Source organism: Passer montanus, unplaced genomic scaffold (assembly GCF_014805655.1).
Source record: "Passer montanus isolate IOZ18808 unplaced genomic scaffold, ASM1480565v1 scaffold11, whole genome shotgun sequence".
NCBI lineage: Eukaryota > Metazoa > Chordata > Aves > Passeriformes > Passeridae > Passer > Passer montanus.
The window spans coordinates 10099145-10119330 of record NW_024357613.1 but is presented as its reverse complement, the minus strand read 5'-3'; positions in this window follow the sequence as shown (position 1 = coordinate 10119330).

Genomic DNA, 20186 nt, shown 5'->3' with positions numbered 1-20186 from the left:
CAGGTGACAGAGATGCACACAACAAGAATCAAGATGAGTAGGCTGAAGCTGAAGATGGTGCCCTGCATTGTCCATGATAGTTCTGATGCCTTGGCTTTTTTATAGAGTGAACATCAAGCCGTCATATCCATAAGCCTTATTGCATAAATGGGTTGTGAGATGCTTGTGAGAAAAAATACAGCTGCAGCTGAAAGGCACCAAAGAAGACAAATAGGGATAAAAAAAGAAAAACTAAGTGTAACTGCCTCGCTGTGCAAAAATATGTGGTGTATGGATGAAGTTTAATGTTAACTGGTTCTGCTAAAAAATTTCCCCACAGCACAGTTTCGGGATGCTAATAAACAAGAGCAGCTTGTTAATTATGAGCACTCATGTTAGACTTTTTATTTCATGCTCCCTGCTTTTGAGCAATGTTCCTGCATTGTTTACATTTCTAGGTATAAAAGTTTGCTCAAATATTAGGTCAAAAAACCTTACTTTTGTGTTCCCATCTTTTCTCTGCCCATCTTTCACGCTCACCATCCTGTTGTTCCTACTCAGTGTCAGCAGTGTCATCAGAACACTTCCCACAGTCATCTGTGGTTTTGTTCTTCTCATTTTTACTTATTTACTTCATTGTATCTACTTGATCAGGTGAGCTTTTTTTTTCCTCTATTGTGACCTCTTTGTGCACTCACTCATATCTTAAACCTTTTTTGTATCCTGTAGCAAAGCAGTTTCAATTTCTGCCAAGACTTAAAATCATAGAATATGAAGAATTAGATGGCTCTCCTGACTCTGCTGACTCTGATGACTTATCAGAAAAATCAAGTCCAACTCCTGGTCATCCACAGGACTTCCCAAGAATCACACCATGCATCTGAGAGAATTATCCAAACAGTTCTTCAACTCTCTCAGGCTTAGTCATATGATCACTTCCATGGGGACCCTGTTCCAGTGCCCTGCCATGCTCTGGGTGAAAATCTTTTTCTAATATCCAACCTAAACCTCCCCTGACTCAACTTCGTGCCATTTCCTCGAGTCCTGTCACTAGTCATGAGAGTGAACAGATCAGTACCTGGCCCTCTACTTCTCCCTATCAGGACATTGAAGACCACAATGAAGTCTCTCCTCAGTCTCCTTTTCTCCAGGCTGAACAGACCAAGCAACCTCTGCCTCTCCTCATAAAGCTTTCCCCTCAGACCCTTCACCATCTCTGTTTCCCTCCTTTGGATACTCTCTAATAGTTTAACATCTTACATTGTGGCACCCAGAACTGCCCCCAGCACTTGAGATGAGGCTGTCCCAACGCAGAGCAGAGCAGGACAATCCCCTCTCTTGCCTGGCTGGTGATGCTGTGCCCAGGACAGGGTTGGCTCTCCTGGCTGCCAGGGCACTGCTGGCTCACATCCAACATGGACCAGGACCCTCAGCTCCCTTTCCACAGTGTTGCTCTGCAACCTTGGAGACTTTGTTGTCTCTGTACTTGGCTGACTTTCAGATCCCAGCTATTGACCAGAGAATTACCATTGATTCTGGACTGTCCCTTGGCCCTGCAGAGTTCTGAGGTTACAGCTTTGACGTTTCTCAGCTGAAGTATTCCCATCTTGAACTAAACTTTATATTGGGGACCTGGGATGAACAGATACTGGATTAATATCACAAACCAACAGTTTCTAACACTTCAGGGAAAACAAAACTGTAGTAACTCAAGCTCACTTTAAATCTGATTGATAGAAAACTGATTGTTCCATTTGCTGAAAAATTAAATATTCAATGAGGACTTAGTTCTACAAATCACACTAAAGAGATACAGAGCTCAATGATTTGAATCAGCTGTTTCTTTCTATATGTGCCTTTTGTAGCAAGCTGGTTTTATTAAGGAGCAGGGGAAAGTTTTATCAACTTTTTCTTTAATTTATTGTCTTTCTCTAGGAAAAGGACTTATTCTACCTGGTTGTGGAGTTTCAAAAAAGTAAGTAGAAATACATGGATAAAATTTGGTGCAAGAAATTCAGATGTGATGTTTAAAGTGTAGTGCAATTTTTCATCTTCAATGTCCATTCTTCATCTAGAATATGTCAATATTTACTGGGAAAAAAGTGAATCCCTCAGAGTTATTTCCTCACCTTCCATATTTTTGGCTTTGATAAAGATTAGTCCACCAACCATCAACTTCTTTCCTTTGAATCAGTTGCAACAGCTCTGCTAACAATAGCTAGAGCCTCTGAACTATTCAGAAGCTTCTGTGTAAACTTTTTTTCCCTGACAAATTCCTCTTCCCTACATTATGAAGGGTAATATGAACCTGATACATCAGCTCTATGTTTTTTCAGTCAGAGATGTTTCTTCTAGGTGTTTTCTACCCATTTCCCCCTCATTTTTCCTACCTGAATTATGAGAAAAAATAAATCCCTTGAACTAATAAATCCAGGGAGTTGCTGGTTTGGACTACTAGATGTGGTAGGAATCTTTTGCAGTCCCTAAACTGCACAAGCCTGGGGTTTTCAGCCTAGTTTCTAGAATCACTCTGTGCTACATCATTTAGCAAAATATTAATCTTGCAAATGTTCTTTTTTCAGACAAAGATGTGCTGGAAAGCTGACATTTTTTGTCTCTGGTCTTTGCAGATATCCTTAAACAGCGTGATTCTCTCCTGTTCTGGGTGAAGGTCATGCTGCATGAAAATTAAAGTCCCTTTGATGATCTGCTATGCCTTGGCAAATGCAATTGACCTTCTTTGAGAGGTGAAAATTGCCTTCTGTCTCACCTAGGGTCAGGCTAAACTATTCAAGCTTACAACAAAACAACCCCTTTTCCTCCTTTTAATTTGTAAGGTGGACTTTAGCCCCCTGACCCTACTTTGGGGCAAATGTATTGCCAATGGGAAAAATAGAACATTAATACTTTTTAGTGTCTTTTTCAACCAATAACAATGGCCTATCTAACTACATTTTCTGTCCTCAGTTGGGAAGGAGGGGAAGACTTATGCACGGACATTTGGCAGTCTGCCGGCTGTTCGGTACATTTCATTTCAATTGCTGCTTTCTCTTACTTTCTGAATAAACTCTTTTTAACCAAGTCTTGCTTGAACACATTGTAGTTGGCCCTAGGTGGCACTTTTAAGCCCTAAGGACTACTTTAAGGAGATTGATACATGAAAGGATGTTCCAAGTCACTCCAGAAATGTACTAACAAGTTAAGGACTCATGAAACATGCCTAGTTGGAATGGTGATTTGGTCTGAAAACACTTTAATCTGTGTTTTAGGTCAGGACTCTTCTGTTTTCAAGGGATGATGGGTAAGAGAATAAAAAAGTATGCTGCCTTTCTTGAACCACTTAGGGAAAAAATATAGACTGTCTTTTAACACTTGCAAAGTGAAGTCATTGCATGAGTCTACCTTATCTGGCTGGCATTTTTAGTTTATTTTGCTGCTGCTGCTGGTTTTGTTACTGTTCCCTTTTCCAATTGCTTTTTCTGATCTTTGCATGAACATGGTTTTCTTATGTTTTTGTATTACACCTCTGTAATAGTGGAAAAGGGTTCCATAGCCTTTTCGCAATACTTTCTCTAAATTATGTTATTAGAAGATTGGAGGGTTTTTTTTTGTTTGGGGTTGTTTTTATTTGTTTGTTTGTTTGTTTGTTTGTTTTCCCACTCTGTCAAATTTCTGTTTGCTACTAAATCACAAAATAAAAAAGAGGTCCTTGTAAAATGCAAGAATATCCTGGAACATTTTTAGCAATTCCAGAAGGATCTAGAACTTGGATAGAGTAGCACGCTATTCAAAATTATGAAAGGATATTATTAAGGATATTATTAAGGAAAATAGATCTTTAATGAAAACAACATAGATGCTTAAATAAAGACATAAAAAATTTTGTCTTCTTTACTGGGCAAAATATTTTAACATGTCTCCTGTATTGTCCAATTACCATGTTAAACCCTTTTCATTAAATGATATCTTGGAGTGTAATTTGTGGAAACGAAAATTTGGTCCACATAAAAATAACTAGTATTTCTAAAGTAAACAGTAGATCTCAACCTGAATATGTATTTTGCTTTATGCTCGTGATTCTCAGAGTAGCCACACCCATGCACACATCTTTCATATTCAGAGGTGCAGTGGATATTCCTATGGATACTTTAAGAATGTGTAAATACCACCACGCACTAACTGAATCCAAATTTCAGAAAATTATGCATATCTTATTTAGTACTTTAGCAGAATGTCTTCTGATAATGCTATCCTAACCTTTGTTGCTCAAAACAGAAGTCGTGTAAATATCACTCTGCAATTTTTGGGGTTTTCTAAGAAATACTCCAGATACTCTCAATCTGTTAAAATGAATTAGGAATAATTTGCTTTTTAATTCCATTCTGTGATTGCTGCTTATATAGTTTTATTTCTAAAGGAGCTGTACTATGTCCAGTGCTGTTAGTCTTCTAATATTTTCCAACAGGATAATATATATCTTCAGATTTTGAAAAGGGAAATAAATACTGCAAAATGTCAATTCAAAGCTGTGTGTTTATGTGTTAATTTACTGTCTGTGTTTACAATGAAAAATGCAGTCAGATTTTTACATTTATGGAGCTAAAAAGCAGAACTAACAACAAGTTAAATCAAGCCTGTGCCTATAGTTTAAGAGCAGTTATACATAGAAAAAGACCTTTACACTGGGACCTCTGACCTCTCCCAGATGGAAGTGAGGCAAAAGGCAGACTGGCATAAAACACTGGCACACACTAAAAAATGGCTTGATTTCTGGGCAGATTTTGTCAGTTTTTTCATACCTGAAAAAAAATCCTGTGTTCAAAAACCCTGAGTGGATATTATATAGGACAGGGGGGCGTTAATAACAGTTATACATAATCTGCTCAAACTGAAATTCCAGGCTGGGCACAATTCAGCAGTGTACTGAGCACTTAGTTACAAATCCATCAGAGAAAATAATCGGGTCTGTTTTGAAGGGAAATGTCAAGATCTAATTTTCTGATGGTATTATGTCTGCTTACCACAGTGTAGTCACAAGCACAGTGCATAAACCTAATGTTTCCTTGAATAAGGCCAATATCTTGACCAGAGATGTCCATTCTCCATTTAGAAGTAATTTTATAAATTCTGGGAACACTAATTTGTTACTGTAGTTTAGTTTAGAAAATGTCACCTTCATCTTACAAGCATAGGTATTCCTCATGTATACATGCCTCATCAGTTTTTATGGATATTATACAGCTTATCATACTTATGAATACAGAAGATACTGAATAACTCACATATCTAGTCTGCTGTACTTCCTTCTCTCTCTAAGTACAGTCCTTAAAAACATCTGGATTTCTAAAGGATCCGTGTTACTCATGAGTTAGTATCCATGTTCAAAAGTGATTTAAGTGTCAAAAGCTAAATATGCAAAGGAAACTTTATGAATTGAAAAACTCAGTTTGCTGATGTGTAGGTTCCCATTCAAACTACGGTCTCTAAGATGCAGGAATAGATAAGTGCCTACGTGCCTCTTTTTCACAAATTTCTATGCACTGAAAAGGTGATTTCTGGAGATGATTGCCTTGGCCAGTGCCACTGGTGAAACCTGCTGAGGTTAATGAGGAGCTTGCAGGTAACGTGGGACGATCAGCCCATTTTTTTTTGGCATCAGTGCAAGCTAAATAGTCTGACTGCCCTGTAGATTGCTGTTTCTTCAGGTGTCTCTTATTCTTGTCCCAAAAATGCTCATGCCTGAGATATGTGAGATACTGGTTTTGAGCAATCCACTTGTTGCAGACGTATATGTCTTAAATCCTCCTTAAGCACCTGTACCTGTCAGAATTAATTTCACTCGAGACCATTTAAACGGGTTTGTAAGCCTAAGCTGATAACCTTAGGACTCTTTTTTTTTTTTTAGGCCCATTAAACAGGCATAGAAAGAAGCCAATTCCTTTTGCACCCTAGACACACGTTACTGATTGAAGTGACTAGCTGAGCTTCTGCAGATGAACTTATGCACATCAAAAGTTAAGAACCTCCTGTAGGAACTTTAGTCTCCTTGAAGTCAGTTGGATTTGGATTCTGATGGTGAAATCTTAAGCCACCAAAAATGACCTCTGAAGTAAAAAAGCCTATTGACATTTCTGACACCGGGTTTTGAGTCTAGGAGCCCCGTGATGTGCCTGCAGCATAGATCAAGGTGTGGGTACTGATCATATTACTGTAACTTTCTCATTTTGCTGGCAGCAGTGTGTTGGCAACAGCCTGGAATTTACTGTGGGCTGCAAAATCCTTCTGCAAAGCTTGGCTAAATATTACATGTTAGTCTGCCCTGAACTCTGTATTGCTTTATCAAGGCCAGCTAGCTTGAGGAAATAGTCAGCAATCCCCTTACAGACTGCCTTTCCCACACTCTTATAGTAGAAATTCTGGAATGGCAGACAAGAGATAGTGTATCCCTATCTTGTGTGAGTGTTGTGGTGTTTCATATTTCATCAGTTTCTTCGAAGTGCTACAGAACTTGTGGATAGAAGGGAAAAGAAGCACTGCATTTTCTTGCCAAAAAGGCTTAGCTTGGTGGGGGTTGCAAATCTATGTGCATCAATTGACACCCAGTGTCTTAGACCTCAAAGGGTGTAGTAACCCTTCTGATTGAAGGTCATTAAGAAGAGATCTGTAATGCACTTTTAAAATTGCCTGAAGTCCAGAGGCAGCTTTGATTTTCCAGTGTTCTGAATTTAATGTAGGCACTGTACTAATTGCTCTGATCCTCTGTGAAAGGTAACACTCACATATCCATGTCAGTATTTCTGGATCATTAGGTGACATTGACTTCTAGCCTGAGGATATCACTAAAATTAGAGACCTTTAGCTCAGCTCTTTTTGCCTTGAGGACACCAAGGTATTTACTCAATAACTCCCTGCTGGGAGGTTCCTAAGATCTTTGCCCCTTTCCTTTGGCAGCTCTCTTTACAGTGTATGATTGATTGGCATGTGCTTTTCTGTCTCCTATTTTGGGTCTTCATTAATACTTATGCATTTACTTGGAACTGTTTCAAGCTTCTCTGCTCTCTAAAGTATTGCTTATTGGGATTCTCAGATCCCAAGAGTGTCCTGAATCCTCAGTTCCCAAAAGACCTACATGCATGTTTTCAAGGCAGCTTGAACTCCTGGTTTTTACCCTCAATTTAGGACATGTGGAAAGCTATTCTAAGATGTGTTTTTGACTGTTCTGCCAGCTCAGCACTTGTCAGGTGACATTGCAATAAGAATAGTTGAAAGCTGCTGTACACACCTTCTCTGTGGCATTTATATGCCAAGTCACAAGGTTCAGTATGGGTTTACCTCTCTACAGTCCAAGCAAAAACTTGAGGATGCTCTGGCAGGTGGATAAGAGAAGCAAATGATAAAATTTCACCTCATGTTGCCTGAAGGTAATGGTCAGTATAGCAGAAATTTTCTTTATGTAAGATACATCTGAAAAAAATGGTGAAGTGTAAATTAATTTTCAAGCATTTTTGTTACATGAAAAATTTTTCATTTTTAACCTAATGTTTCTGGCTTTACTTGGTCCAGTTTTTTAACATACTAAAAGTTGTTTTGTTTTGTTTTGTTTTAACTCATAAAAACTGAGATTTCATTTGTACTACTGACCCTGAGAAATTCAAAATAGCACTCCAGGAAAAAGAAATACAGAGGTGAATATCACTTGCAGATTCTCCCTTCACTTGTACTGCTTAAATCAAAAATTTAGGCAGTGTTTGAATCTGTAGGTCCTCAATCATCATGATGACAGAAAATGCTCTTCTGTCAATTACATTTGACCAGAAAGTTTTAACATTTTCTTTCAGATATGGAACGAATCACACAGCACAGTATACTACAGTTTGTCACTGTATGAGCAGATTACTGCAGAGTGCTCTTCTTTATGGCAAGTTATTATAACAATTTGCTGTAGCAATTTGCTGTCATGCTATAGTGGCATAACAGGGACAGCAGAGAGTTGTGCAGCTCTCACTGTCTAGAACTCTTTGTCCATCAAGTAGCAAGATAGAGGTGTACCAAGGGATTATTTTCAAAATACCTGTTAAGGGAATTGTGACTGAGAATGTGTAGACACAGGAGTACCAGATACCTGTCATGGTTGCTAAAAATATTCTTGTTATTGTCAGATTGCACAATGGTTTAATTCCCCATGAAAGTCTGGGTAACATATTTGTTACCCAAGTGAATAAAGTGACAAATACTACCAGGGCTAGTAATAAATGAATTTGCCTTTTGGATGGTAATCTTTCATGCCAGCTCATATGCTAGTGCTTAAGGCAAACTATTTAAAACACACTTCACCTAGTTTGAACCTGGCAACCACATACAAACAAGACAAATGAATCCCAAGCTTTTCTTTATGACATGTCTCTCTTTCACTAGACATCTAGAAGCCATTTAACAGGCCTTGTAATCAGAAATAAGAGGAATTTTATGCAATAGATCAGCTTTCTTAACAATAATTCATCCAAAAGAGGTGAAATGGTAGCATGTATATGTATGTGCTATTTTAGGAGGAAATTTTTATTATTTATATATATATATATATATATATATACACACATGTGTTTGCATGTGTCTGTGCACTTGCCTGTTATGTCTTTATATTTAAATATGGATACATTTGATATATTATTTTGTTATAAATTACTTTTCTATTACAGTTTAGTAATAACTCTAAAATGAATTATTTTTTGCAATCCAGTGAACTTTACAGACAAGTTAAAGCCAGGTTTTGCTAAATTAATGTCACTAAGTGGATTGAAACATCTGAAAGATATCTGCTGGGGGTCCTGAGGTAGCAGAAATTAGTGAATTTTCAGCAGAGTTCTCACCTGAATTCTATTAGCTGAAGTTCTGGTGTAAGGAATTTAAAATTAAGACAATGCTTTGAAAAACAGAATAACATGACAGAACTGAAGTAGCTTATTTGTTAAGTCATAGTGTCAATGACTGGTAAATAGAATAGGTTACTCTCAAGAGGTTATAGAGTGACCTGATGTCTGTGAGGAGCACTGTAAGTCTCAACTCTTGTTTGAAAAATAGAACTGACTAAGCAATAGTTTCATCAAAAGAATAATAATTTTGGTAGCATAGAGCTGTCAATGGCAGAAGTAGTGTTTATTTTTTCTGTAATACTTTGGGACTTAAAGGTATAACGAAAGCTTTGTGAGATTTTCAAAGCCTAAAGTAAATTTGAAAATTGCATTAGCTTATGAAATGGTTGTATCCAATATACTGATCTATTCAGGTAGGTCAGGTGAGTTACAGTTACACTGAACATTTTTGTAATCTGGTCTTTTATTTGGATGCAATATCTTGACTCTATCTCATCTTCAATGAGCAGACGAGCCTCGATATTTAACATTAAGCAAGTGCTTTATGTATTTTGATAATGAGAAAAGAAAGAACTGGAAGTAGAAACATAGAAACAAATAAATGTCACTCTCTTAGAATTTTCCATAATTAATTTCTTTAACAGTGTTTTTCTTAATTCTCTTGCCTTAGTCCTCTTTATTTCCATTCAGTCTTTTATTATTCATTTTATTCAAGTTTCCTCCTCACTGCTCATTGTTCAGCCAGATCTTTCTTTCACACACTCTTGTTTCCTCTGGTGTTTATTTTGCTATCAAAGCTCTTATGTCACTCCACACCATTCCATGAAAATCATGCAGTCGTTCCCCACTACATGATGATGCTACTGATAATCAGATCATCAGAGGGTAAAAATCATCTATACAGTATCTGCTCACCCTATTATGGCACATCTGATGCTATGAATATGAGGATTCAACCATCTCCCTCAAAAGAGAGAGGGATGAAAAAGAGAACAAGTAAATTTTGTTTTCTTAGCCAGTGATCATTGAGAATTAATCTTAAGACTGATAATAATTTTCCAGCTGCTGATTGTGTAGAAACTACCCAACCCACCCCCTCCTCCCCCCAAAAAACTGAACAATCAAGAAATCATGTTTCCTGCAGAATGCCAAGGATTTTATATGACAATGTGTATCAAGCACTCAGGGTGCTAAGAGAATACAAATTAAAGTTCACTCAGCCATTAAGCTGTCTATCTCACACCAAAAAGTCTAGAGAGTCTTAAAGAAAATTACTAAATTACTTTTTTATTTCTAGTTTCTGTGGAAATACTTTACATCTGAAATATAGTCTTGGTGTTCCACCCAAGTGCAGATGCAAAGTAAGGCTGAATAAGCTCTTCCATTTAATATTTCACAAACTTGGAAACAACTGCTCCTTACAGAATTGCAAAGGACATTGAGAGTCCATAGAGCATGAACAGCCTAACTGTACAACACTGCCTAACATCAGGCCTCCTATTACTCCCCACTGACTGTTTACAGAATACAGGTTCATCATTTCCCATGCTTCTAATTGTCTGAAATTAACAATGTGAATATTCTCTTCTCCTTCCTTTACTCTTCACCTGATTTTGCTAAGCTCATGGTAAAAAAGGAATTGATTAAAAGCACAGTCTTTGGGTGATTGCACAAAGCATTTCATATGCAAAATAAATTGCTTTGTGAATTGTAACATAAACTACTAAGCATTTCTATTTCAGGTGAACATTGTACAGGACAGAGTGCACAGAACTGCATTTAAAAATATTTTCCCTGTAAGAAGGAATATATCTACTGCTCCAAACAGAAAATACATAAAAATTGCAATGCGCTGCTTTATCCGTCTCGTAAATTTTGTAAGTGCTAGTTACTGATTGCTCATTCTGTTTCTTAATGGTGCTTTATTTTAAAAATATGAAATCAGTAAAGTGATAGGCTTAAGGTACAGAGGACTGAAAAATGACATCTATAGGACATGATCCACTAGTTTGAAACTGCCTTGAGTTAGACTATTGCCTATCAATAGAGTACCAAACAGTTTACTGACTCAGTGAGAAATGTAATATGTACTTAGGTCTTGTTTCACAAGAAATGGTAGAAATTATTATAAAGCAGACTTTCTCAAGTCCTGGTAGAATGTCAGAAACTCTTATTATAGGAAATTCCAACTTCATAGCCTCCCCAGCTCTGATGCATTATGTTTCTCAGTTCCTATGATTGCTTTTGTCAAACTGTTAAATATGAAATAACAAAATGCCGTGTAGACATATTTATAATGAATAACATGGGCAAAGCAGTCATGAGCAACTGCCGTTTTATAAAAGTTCTTTTTGATGTATCTATAATTTTTTTCTATTTTTGCCTGTTGAACTGTTTGTAACCAACAGAGTGGAAAATAAATTTCTCAGAATTTAGATTCAGAAAAAGAATCTGTAAGGCTTCTGTAAAGTTTATGAACTTGAAAACATCATTATTTTCAAAAATGTTCTAGACTCATTGAAGATGATGAAATTCCTAGGTTTGTTTGACAGAGAGTAAACTTTTTTGAGAAACTCATTTTCATTTAGATGCTCAGCCTGGTATCTGAGTAGGTAGTATATCAAAATTTACAAACATACCACTGTTCCTGGTTTAGAGTAGAATTTGCTTCTTTAGTCAAGTCAGTATGTTCGCAGCTTCAATCTTCCTTCCTACATTTTCTGCATGAAAAAATGGTTTGTTCTGATCTGTTCTTCAATTTCCATTTATAATTGTTACTATATAGTCCATATAAGGACATTTTCTGTTAGAATTCTTTGTGGTATTTAAAGATTTTATACTTGTCAGTTTTAATCTTTTCCACCTTTTCTATTTCATGGAATGAGGAAGAAGGTTTTTTTTTCTTTTTTTGTTGTGATCTCTTTCCTTCTAATTAAAGGATTTGTGAACTCATTCTCACAGAGTTCAGACTGAAGTTTTCTTGGTAAAGGCTACAATTAGTTTCACTCACAGGTACTTATCTTTACTGTCAATAACTTTTACACAGAAACTTGGCTGCATAGGAAAATTGCTAAGTTTTCTTGTAAAGCAAACAACAGTATTACTCAAATTTCTTAAGAAAAAGTTGTCATGTATTTTTTTTCCTGAAGCTAGTTCATTAAATCTGTAAAAATATAGAAAAATAAAGTTGTCACTGTCTGTCTCCAAAAATACCTTTTTGTCCACATTTTATGACCTGCAGATCAATAACCTTTTCTGTTAAATGTAAGCAGCAGTTTTACCTAGTTGTCTAGAAATTTTATCTAGTTGTCTAGCTGTCTAGAAATTTTCAGGAAGCAATTTATCTCAACTATCTTAACACAATCAGAATAATCTCCTTTTGGAATTTTCCCTCTCCTTTCTGTGGATTGGTGAGGAAAAATGGCTAGTCCAGGCACCTAGATTTTCAGATGTATGAACTAAGTGGAAATAACTCCTACTCAATACGCTTCATGATGAGAGAGGGAAGAAGGAAAAATCAACCTGAGGAATGTGGTTGCTTTAATAATTATGTTCAAGATGCCATTGTGCCTATGATCCATGATTATCACAGACTGTCTCTGTGAACAAGAAATGAACTGGGAAAGGTTATTCAATAGGAATAATGTAATTATACAAAGGACACTGTGCACTAATAAAAGGAGGTGTTATTCTACATGTACAAATATTTTTCATTTATCCAAGACAGTGATAATGAAAAAGAGATTTGCAGTTAAGCAAAAATGTCATTTACACCCACATTAAATCTTCCTCATATTTCCACAGCAATGTAAAGGCTCTTAGTGCAAATGAGAAGTAGGCTTCCAAGGGCTTTTCATCTGATGATTGTGAAGTGATTCATACCGCACTGCTACTGCTGCCATTAAGGATGAGAAGGCAGAATGAACTGCAGGAGATCGACAGTTTTGTAAATCAGGATGTAAGTTGTGAGTGGTGGGCACCTGAAAACTCAGGTTAGTGTTTGCATGACAGCCTGAAATAGGAGAAGACATCAGTGATGATATGGCATTAGCAGGCCATATTTATACCTGCCAGCACTCCTCAGCAGCTCTGTACCAGATTGATCAACTATGGAAAAAAGACAGGGAAATCTATCCTAATATATGAGAAGCAGACTGAAATCATACTGGCCTTTCTGCAATTTTTCATAAACTATTCAAATCTTTGAAAGTGTATATTTTACACATGAGATTTGAAACCCTCTCGATTTTACATTTTAAGCTGTGTTCATACTGGCCTTTCTGCAATTTTTCATAAACTATTCAAATCTTTGAAAGTGTATATTTTACACGAGATTTGAAACCCTCTCGATGTTACATTTTAAGCTGTGCAAAGATTGTGTTGCATTAAATATTTTATCTGAAATTTTCCATACTGTGGATCTTGGAGCAAAGAAAGATACATTGTGGCAGTTACAAAAGGGAAGAAGATGGGGTAGAGACAAAGCCTGGATAACAAAATTTTGTGAAGAGACAGAGGAGATATCAGCAAGATACCCAGATGCTGGAAGTTCTGTATCTTTGAGTGATAATAAGTCACTTGCAGCAGGCTTTTCACTTCTCTATCATTAGGTGCCTGGTCTATATTCATGATAGTACCTTTATGGAAGGAACAACAAAATCATGTTGTACCTGTATGAAACCTTCCTGTGCTTACGCTTATTTTATTTCTAATGCTTTAAAAACCATAGGAATGCCTGTTGGGTAAGAACCACACTCTATCCACTTAAAAGTAAAAATACTTTTATTGGGGTCTAGAGCTTGTATATGCCTTTGAATATGTTTTTCCATGCGGATACTATTACTGACTATCCTCAAACCTTAACCTGTCAGAATTTTATAATAATAAAGGGTGTTATCCCATGAACTGTGTCCTTCATGGGTACTGGCAGTTGCTGGCAGTAGAGAACATACTGAAATAAAGAAGAACCACTGAGGGATCTCCCTTATGCTGTTGGCGTATGTCCCTGAATAAGTCAGTTGAACCACCCACCAATCCAGCAGGACTGTTCAAGGAAGGGTCCCCCTAATGGGATGCTCACAGACTGGTTGGGTACAAAAGTCTTGGCGTTCCTGGGCTGCTGGTTGCCAAATTTAATGCTAGAGATTGTATAAATATTTATTTTTCATGAGACAGTCTGTCTTTCCGTTCTTTGAGAGAAATCAAAAGAAGACTGATTCCCCTAATGCCAGTATGAGAATAATGTCAAAATTTGCTGAAGTGAGATTACTTTCTTGCCAGAGAACTTGAGTATGATCAGATTCCTTCTTATAGATATAATTCCTATCTCTTTTTCATGAATATTTTCCTGTTTTTTTCTGCAACCTCATTTAGATAGTTTCCAAAGAGCTATTCCACAATGGTTATGCATGGGACACCCTCTTGCCTGCAACAGTAAAATCCCCAGTGATAAACCCTTATGCTCTGCACTCTAATGCATTAAATATCTCAAAGCATGTAGTCATAAATTGTTCACCCAAGATTACAAGAAAAGTTGACAGTAGAGTGGAAAACCCAGTGAACCCAATCATTAGCTTAACATTCTTTTCTTGTTATATGAATAAAAAGCAAATTTATTACGTTAAATGTCCTACTAAAATGTTCAGAACCCATTAAGTGTTATTTTCAAATAGCAGAATACATGCTCTTATGTTACAAAACAAATACATTTTAGTAATTTTCTCTTGCAAGAAAGAATTCTGGTCTACTCCAGTCTTATACCCAATTAGTGATCTGATCTGCATCTACTGAAGCAAATGACAATGTTTTGATTTGAGGCCAGCAGTTCATGATCAAGCTATAAAAGCTATATTGTGCCCTGAGTGTTAAGTAAGAACAAACCTTCCCTTGTTTCTTTCTCACTGAAAAATTCCTGTTCTCTGGAACAAGACTCATTACTCTTGGTTGGTTGCCATGGTTCTCTTTTCTTGGCAAAGCTGTCAGCTTGTTACTAAACAGAAACAGAGGGATGATTACCTATTTCTCCCACCTCTAGCCACTGATAGCTCAATTAAGGTACAGACTGAACATCTTACTATTATGAGGTGTGATGGAGTGAGCAGGTAAATTTCAAAATCAAACTTTTGAATTCTTTGCTGTGAGTACCCTAGAGGTATATAATCTTTCTGTATAAGTAATACATGGAAAGGTTTCTTTACCATGCTTTGCGATTAAAAACTAACAAACAAATTAAATTCCCCACCCACAAAATAAGATGGGAGTTTTCCCTAAGGTTCTGCAGAGTTCTCCTGAAAAGCAGAGTTGAAGTACCCCCATGCACAGATTTAATAGTGTAAACAGGCTTTGTGGAATTGTTTTTGAGTGCACATTAGGCAAATTACACATGCAATAAACATAATGCGTAATGACATAAAATCCAGTATAAAAAATAACAACTGAACTAATGTTTAAATACTCAGACACTTTATTTCATAGAATCCATTGCCAGATGCTGAATTGAAAGGCAAAATATAGCCCACATAAATGTGACTTCCACAAATAAGCTGAATACAATCAATGCTATTCCAAGTGCTAACAGATTCACTTAAGTTGGCTTTTGAAATGAGTTATGATTATTTTCAGTTATTTTCAGTAAAATTGGAACACTGGGTTATTTTATGTTTCCTGCTCCAATTACATGAGGTTTGTTCTGTTCAAATTTCAGTGGGATTCTTGTGGAATTATATATGACATCTGAATTAATACTGGAAGAGTTCATAATGATTAATGTCATTATAAGAAATGCTGAGGGAATTAATAAGGATTTCCTACTTGTTGCAATGTGTAAAGATCCTAGGGGCTTTGCCATCGAAGAACACTGGGGTGGCCTCATCTAGTCAGATCTTTTGGATCAGAGATATGAAATAAAAACATCTGTAAACTGCTGCAAGATTTATATTCCTCGTTTCTGATATAAATGATATTACTAACTCTACTGTACTTTTGGGGCCCATTTAATTTAGCACTTTCTTCAGAAAGTACTTAATAAAAAATTTATTGTATTAATTATGATATTTCTAGTACATTATGAATTTATAAGCTCGTCACCACCTGTAAACTCATCTCCCAGTTGCCTTGTAGAGGCAAAGCCAAAACATTTTATGTATCATTAAAGTGAAAATTCCAGTAGTCTTAATGCTCTGGTCTTGTCATGTAGCACTCTGCAGACATGTCAAGAGTTAAGTTTGCTGCCATTTGATTTGTGCCTTCCTTCCAGTTGTTTCTTATAAATGGGGACCAAATATCCGAGACCCAAATCTCTCACACCTAATATAGTCTGGTTTTGACATTGCAGCTATTTGAGATAAAGACTACTGAAATATTACACTTATTGAAAGAAACTGTATATAGCTAAGCTTTGTAAGTAGTTATAATTCTTATACTGGCAGGGGTTCAAACTGATGTCACAATTGTATAGGTAACTGCTTAGGAAATACCTAAACCACAGAGGAAAAATGCCTTTAGAATTTGATAAGATTTCTGAGAAAATCTGTAAACCCTTTTTGAGAGAATAATATACTTGTTCATGTATATACATGAGGGAGACTGAACATTAGGCTAAACTTCCAAATTATTCTTATGTGTTTTTGGAGGGTTCCTCTTCGAAAAAGTACAGTTCTGGCAGTCTTCTCTATTTGTGAATATAACATGACTGCAAAGGATCCTCTTAGCAGGTAAGGACTCCTGAGTCTTTCTCTCCAGTCTATAGTCATGGAGAAATTAATACCAGCTGTCTTAATCTTAGATTGAGTCTTATCCTAGCTACCTTTTTTTCCCTATTAAATTTAATTTCTTGTTTGAACTCCCTCTGATGCACGAAGAGGCAGAGTATCTTCAGAGGACAGTAAATATTATAAACTTTAAAGTTTGTTGAAGCAAATAGCTCCTTGAATAATTTTTTCTTTCATCACTGATTACAGAGAGAACCTAGAGGACTTTCCTAGACCACAAACTTAGAGGTGGTATTCAGCTACCAGAAGATAAATAAGCACTGACACCAGAACTGCCCCAGGATACATGAGACTTGCATGACCAGAGATCACAGAAGATATTCTAGGACATTTAAACATTCATCCTTTTGCATCTGAATCCCATCCTTAAATTTTAGATGTTGTGACAGCATGAATGCAATCCTGTCTTATAAATTATATGCAAAAATTTATTATCTCTCTCAAACAGTTTAAAGGAGTTTTCTTATTTCAAGCCTTTATGTCCTGCTTCAGGCAATTGTCCAATGACACAACTAATTTTCATGAGGGATATTTCCAAAGTTCTTGGTATTTTTCATAAGTAATCTTGCTAAGAACCTTGAAATAAGACTCTTCCATTTAAAAGCTAGTATTCAATAAAAGAAGAAAAATTGCATGGGGGAAAGTTCTTAAATCCTAATGGAAAAACTTGAATATCCAACCACATGAAGACACTATGGATCAAAATATGTTGTCTCCTACCATGGAAAAGAGCTCAATTAACCTTTCTAAATGAAGCTTTCCTGTACTTCAATCCTGTGTTTCTGTTGACCTATACCTGGCCATTCCAAGATCTAAATCAAGTTTTATGTTTCTAAGATAAATTTATAGTAAAGACAGTGACGATGCTTTTACCATATAGAAGTAGCAGCTTGTTGTACATCCTATCAATCCCAGCGTGACATTACAGTTTGTATAGCAGCTCCACACAGGACAGATGTAAATGGTAAATCTAGTGGCCTAAACTGTTCATTCTTCCTAGGAAAGTACACTTGAGATGACACAATAAATCCCTTCACAGTCCCAGGAGTCAAGAAATGAGAATTATGACATATGAAGAACAAATATGGCCTTTACAGCGTTGTAAATGCATCATAAATTATACAGATTTTAGTATGTTGTTGTATAAGGCTATAAAAGGTATTTTATCCTACAGGTGTGAATGATGTCTGACATTTTGTTACCTCACTATTTGTGTGTAAATAAAATAACTCACAAGCGAAATCAGATTTTTAAGACCTAATGGCCCATTCTGTACATCACAGAAGCTTTTGAATAGGGTTCTACTTCAAAACAAAATAAAAAAAAAAGCCACCTGTCTTATTTGTAGACTGATCTTCACAAGGGTTGACAGTGTATGAGTTACAATAAGAGCTGGAAGTCTGCATCAAATCATATAGAGGGTAAGATGGGCAGCAAAACTTGTATGGGGAAGATAAACTAGATTTGAAACATAGCAGAAGGGTTTTTCTGGGGGATCTGCAGAAAGATTTCAGAACCAGCCCATAAAAACACAGGGTACTGGCCCAATTCAGGTTTCCAGAGCAGTGGGAAGTACCAGTTGATTTAGTACCCTCTACAGTGGGAATATAACAGTAAGAATTGGTAGCTAGTTCATCTGTCAAGAGACTGGATTCTCTGTACTTGAAAGCAGAAAATGGGCATTGTGGAAGAAGGGAAGAGCATAAGCAGGCAGGAATATGGTTAGTGGTACCCGAGGCTATAAGGCAACTGTGAGTAGGATGCCCCAACACATAATTCTACTTTGTTTGTGTGAACTTGTCATAAAAGTTGGCTTTAATGTTTGGAGCCAGCATGTTGGCACATTCCAATAGATAGTTTCTGTTACATGAGAAATGCTCCATCATCAAAAAACAGAAATGCCACATTAAGTATTAGTGTGGAGCCTTATTTTCCGGAATTGCAAATCTATTACTGCAACTATCATGCATACAAATAATTTATCAACCTTCCTGGTTCTGATCTCATGCAGTACTGTGTTAAGAAACTACACCAATAGTTTTACTTGATAAACTAAAGGATATTCATTTGGTGAAGGCAATATTTAATTTAAAATATATTACACATATTGTGGTAGCAATTTTCTAATCTTCTTAATATTATAAATTAGCTTCACTGTTCAAATCTATAATCTCTGCTTCCCAGAGGGAAAAAACACCTTTTCTGGATCAGTGGAAGTATCAGCCAGTTGTTGCTGCCAGCAGCAGCAGTAATGTGTGCAGCAGTAATGTGTACAGCAGTATAGCTGTGTCTTACTGGAGTAATGCTGATTTTTGTTGCACCTGTTGGATGCACAGGCAGAGCCTAGAGACAAACTGACACTCAGCAACTAAAATATGAGAGAACGTAGCTTGCAGGTATGAAAAAAATAATTTTTTAAAAATTATTAAATAAATGCTTGGTGATACAAAGAAGTAAAGAAAGAAATACAAGGACTGAAAATGAGTATTCCTAAATAAGTGAACCATTTAATTCCAGTGGATCACCATCTTTCCAGAAAAAAAAAAAAAAAAAAAAAGCAAGCAGTTTCTGGAAGATAGCTTAATTGCAACTTGATATTTTTCCTCCCTTGAAATGCATGTTGGATGTTTCTCTCAATGTTCCTTTGGTGACTTAGTTCCAAAACAAAGACACATCTCATCAACAGCACAAATATTAATCCTGTTCAGTGTTCAGTGGCTTTGAGCAGTGAATACATTCACATCTGTGGTTCAAGTTTTGTTCATGGAGACAGGTCAGAGAATGCTTATTGAGCTATTAGCACTTGCTCCAACTTCAGATTAGTTCAAGAAGATGGATATTGTACTGAGGGATTTAATTCTTCTAAAACACCATTGAGAGCAAAAGCAAATGAGGAGGAAGAATAGCATAAGAGAAGATGCTGAATGGTCATAACACTCAGGTTGGAGAGAGGAAGAGGAAAGGAATTGAAGCAGAAAATTAAATGGTCTGATTCTGACTTTGAATAACAGCTATGGGTCACCCTGAATCTTGCTGTACTGGAAATGCACACATAGTCACACCCCCAGCTGTGATTAGCTTTGTTAAGGTGCCAGCCATTTTCTCTGCATCTGTCTTTTCTTACATAAATACACATCCTTAGACTAGCAAGAAACATCTAACCTTAAAAGACTATTCCATAATAAAATTATCTTCTAAATATTTTTGAAAATTTGGATATTTCCTTCTCCTTTCATTAACTCCTGCAAAGTTGGTCCTCCTGTGAGTTCTTCACTCATCAGAATCTAATTATTATTACCTTCCATTCAGGTTTGGCTGCCTGAGTGTAGCTATCAGAGGCAGTCTCATGGGAAATCAGACTTGCTGAGATATTTGTTAGCACTGCCAGTTACCTCTCTAGTGGGAGGCACTTTTTTTTTGCTTTCATTAACTCTTTTTCTCTTTTCCTGCTGACCACTCTTTCAAACCCACAATCACTGTATACCCACAGTGAGCTGAGGCAGCAAAACACACAAGCCATGGATTTTGAATTATAAAAATTATAGCTGGAAGAGATCAATTAGATTAT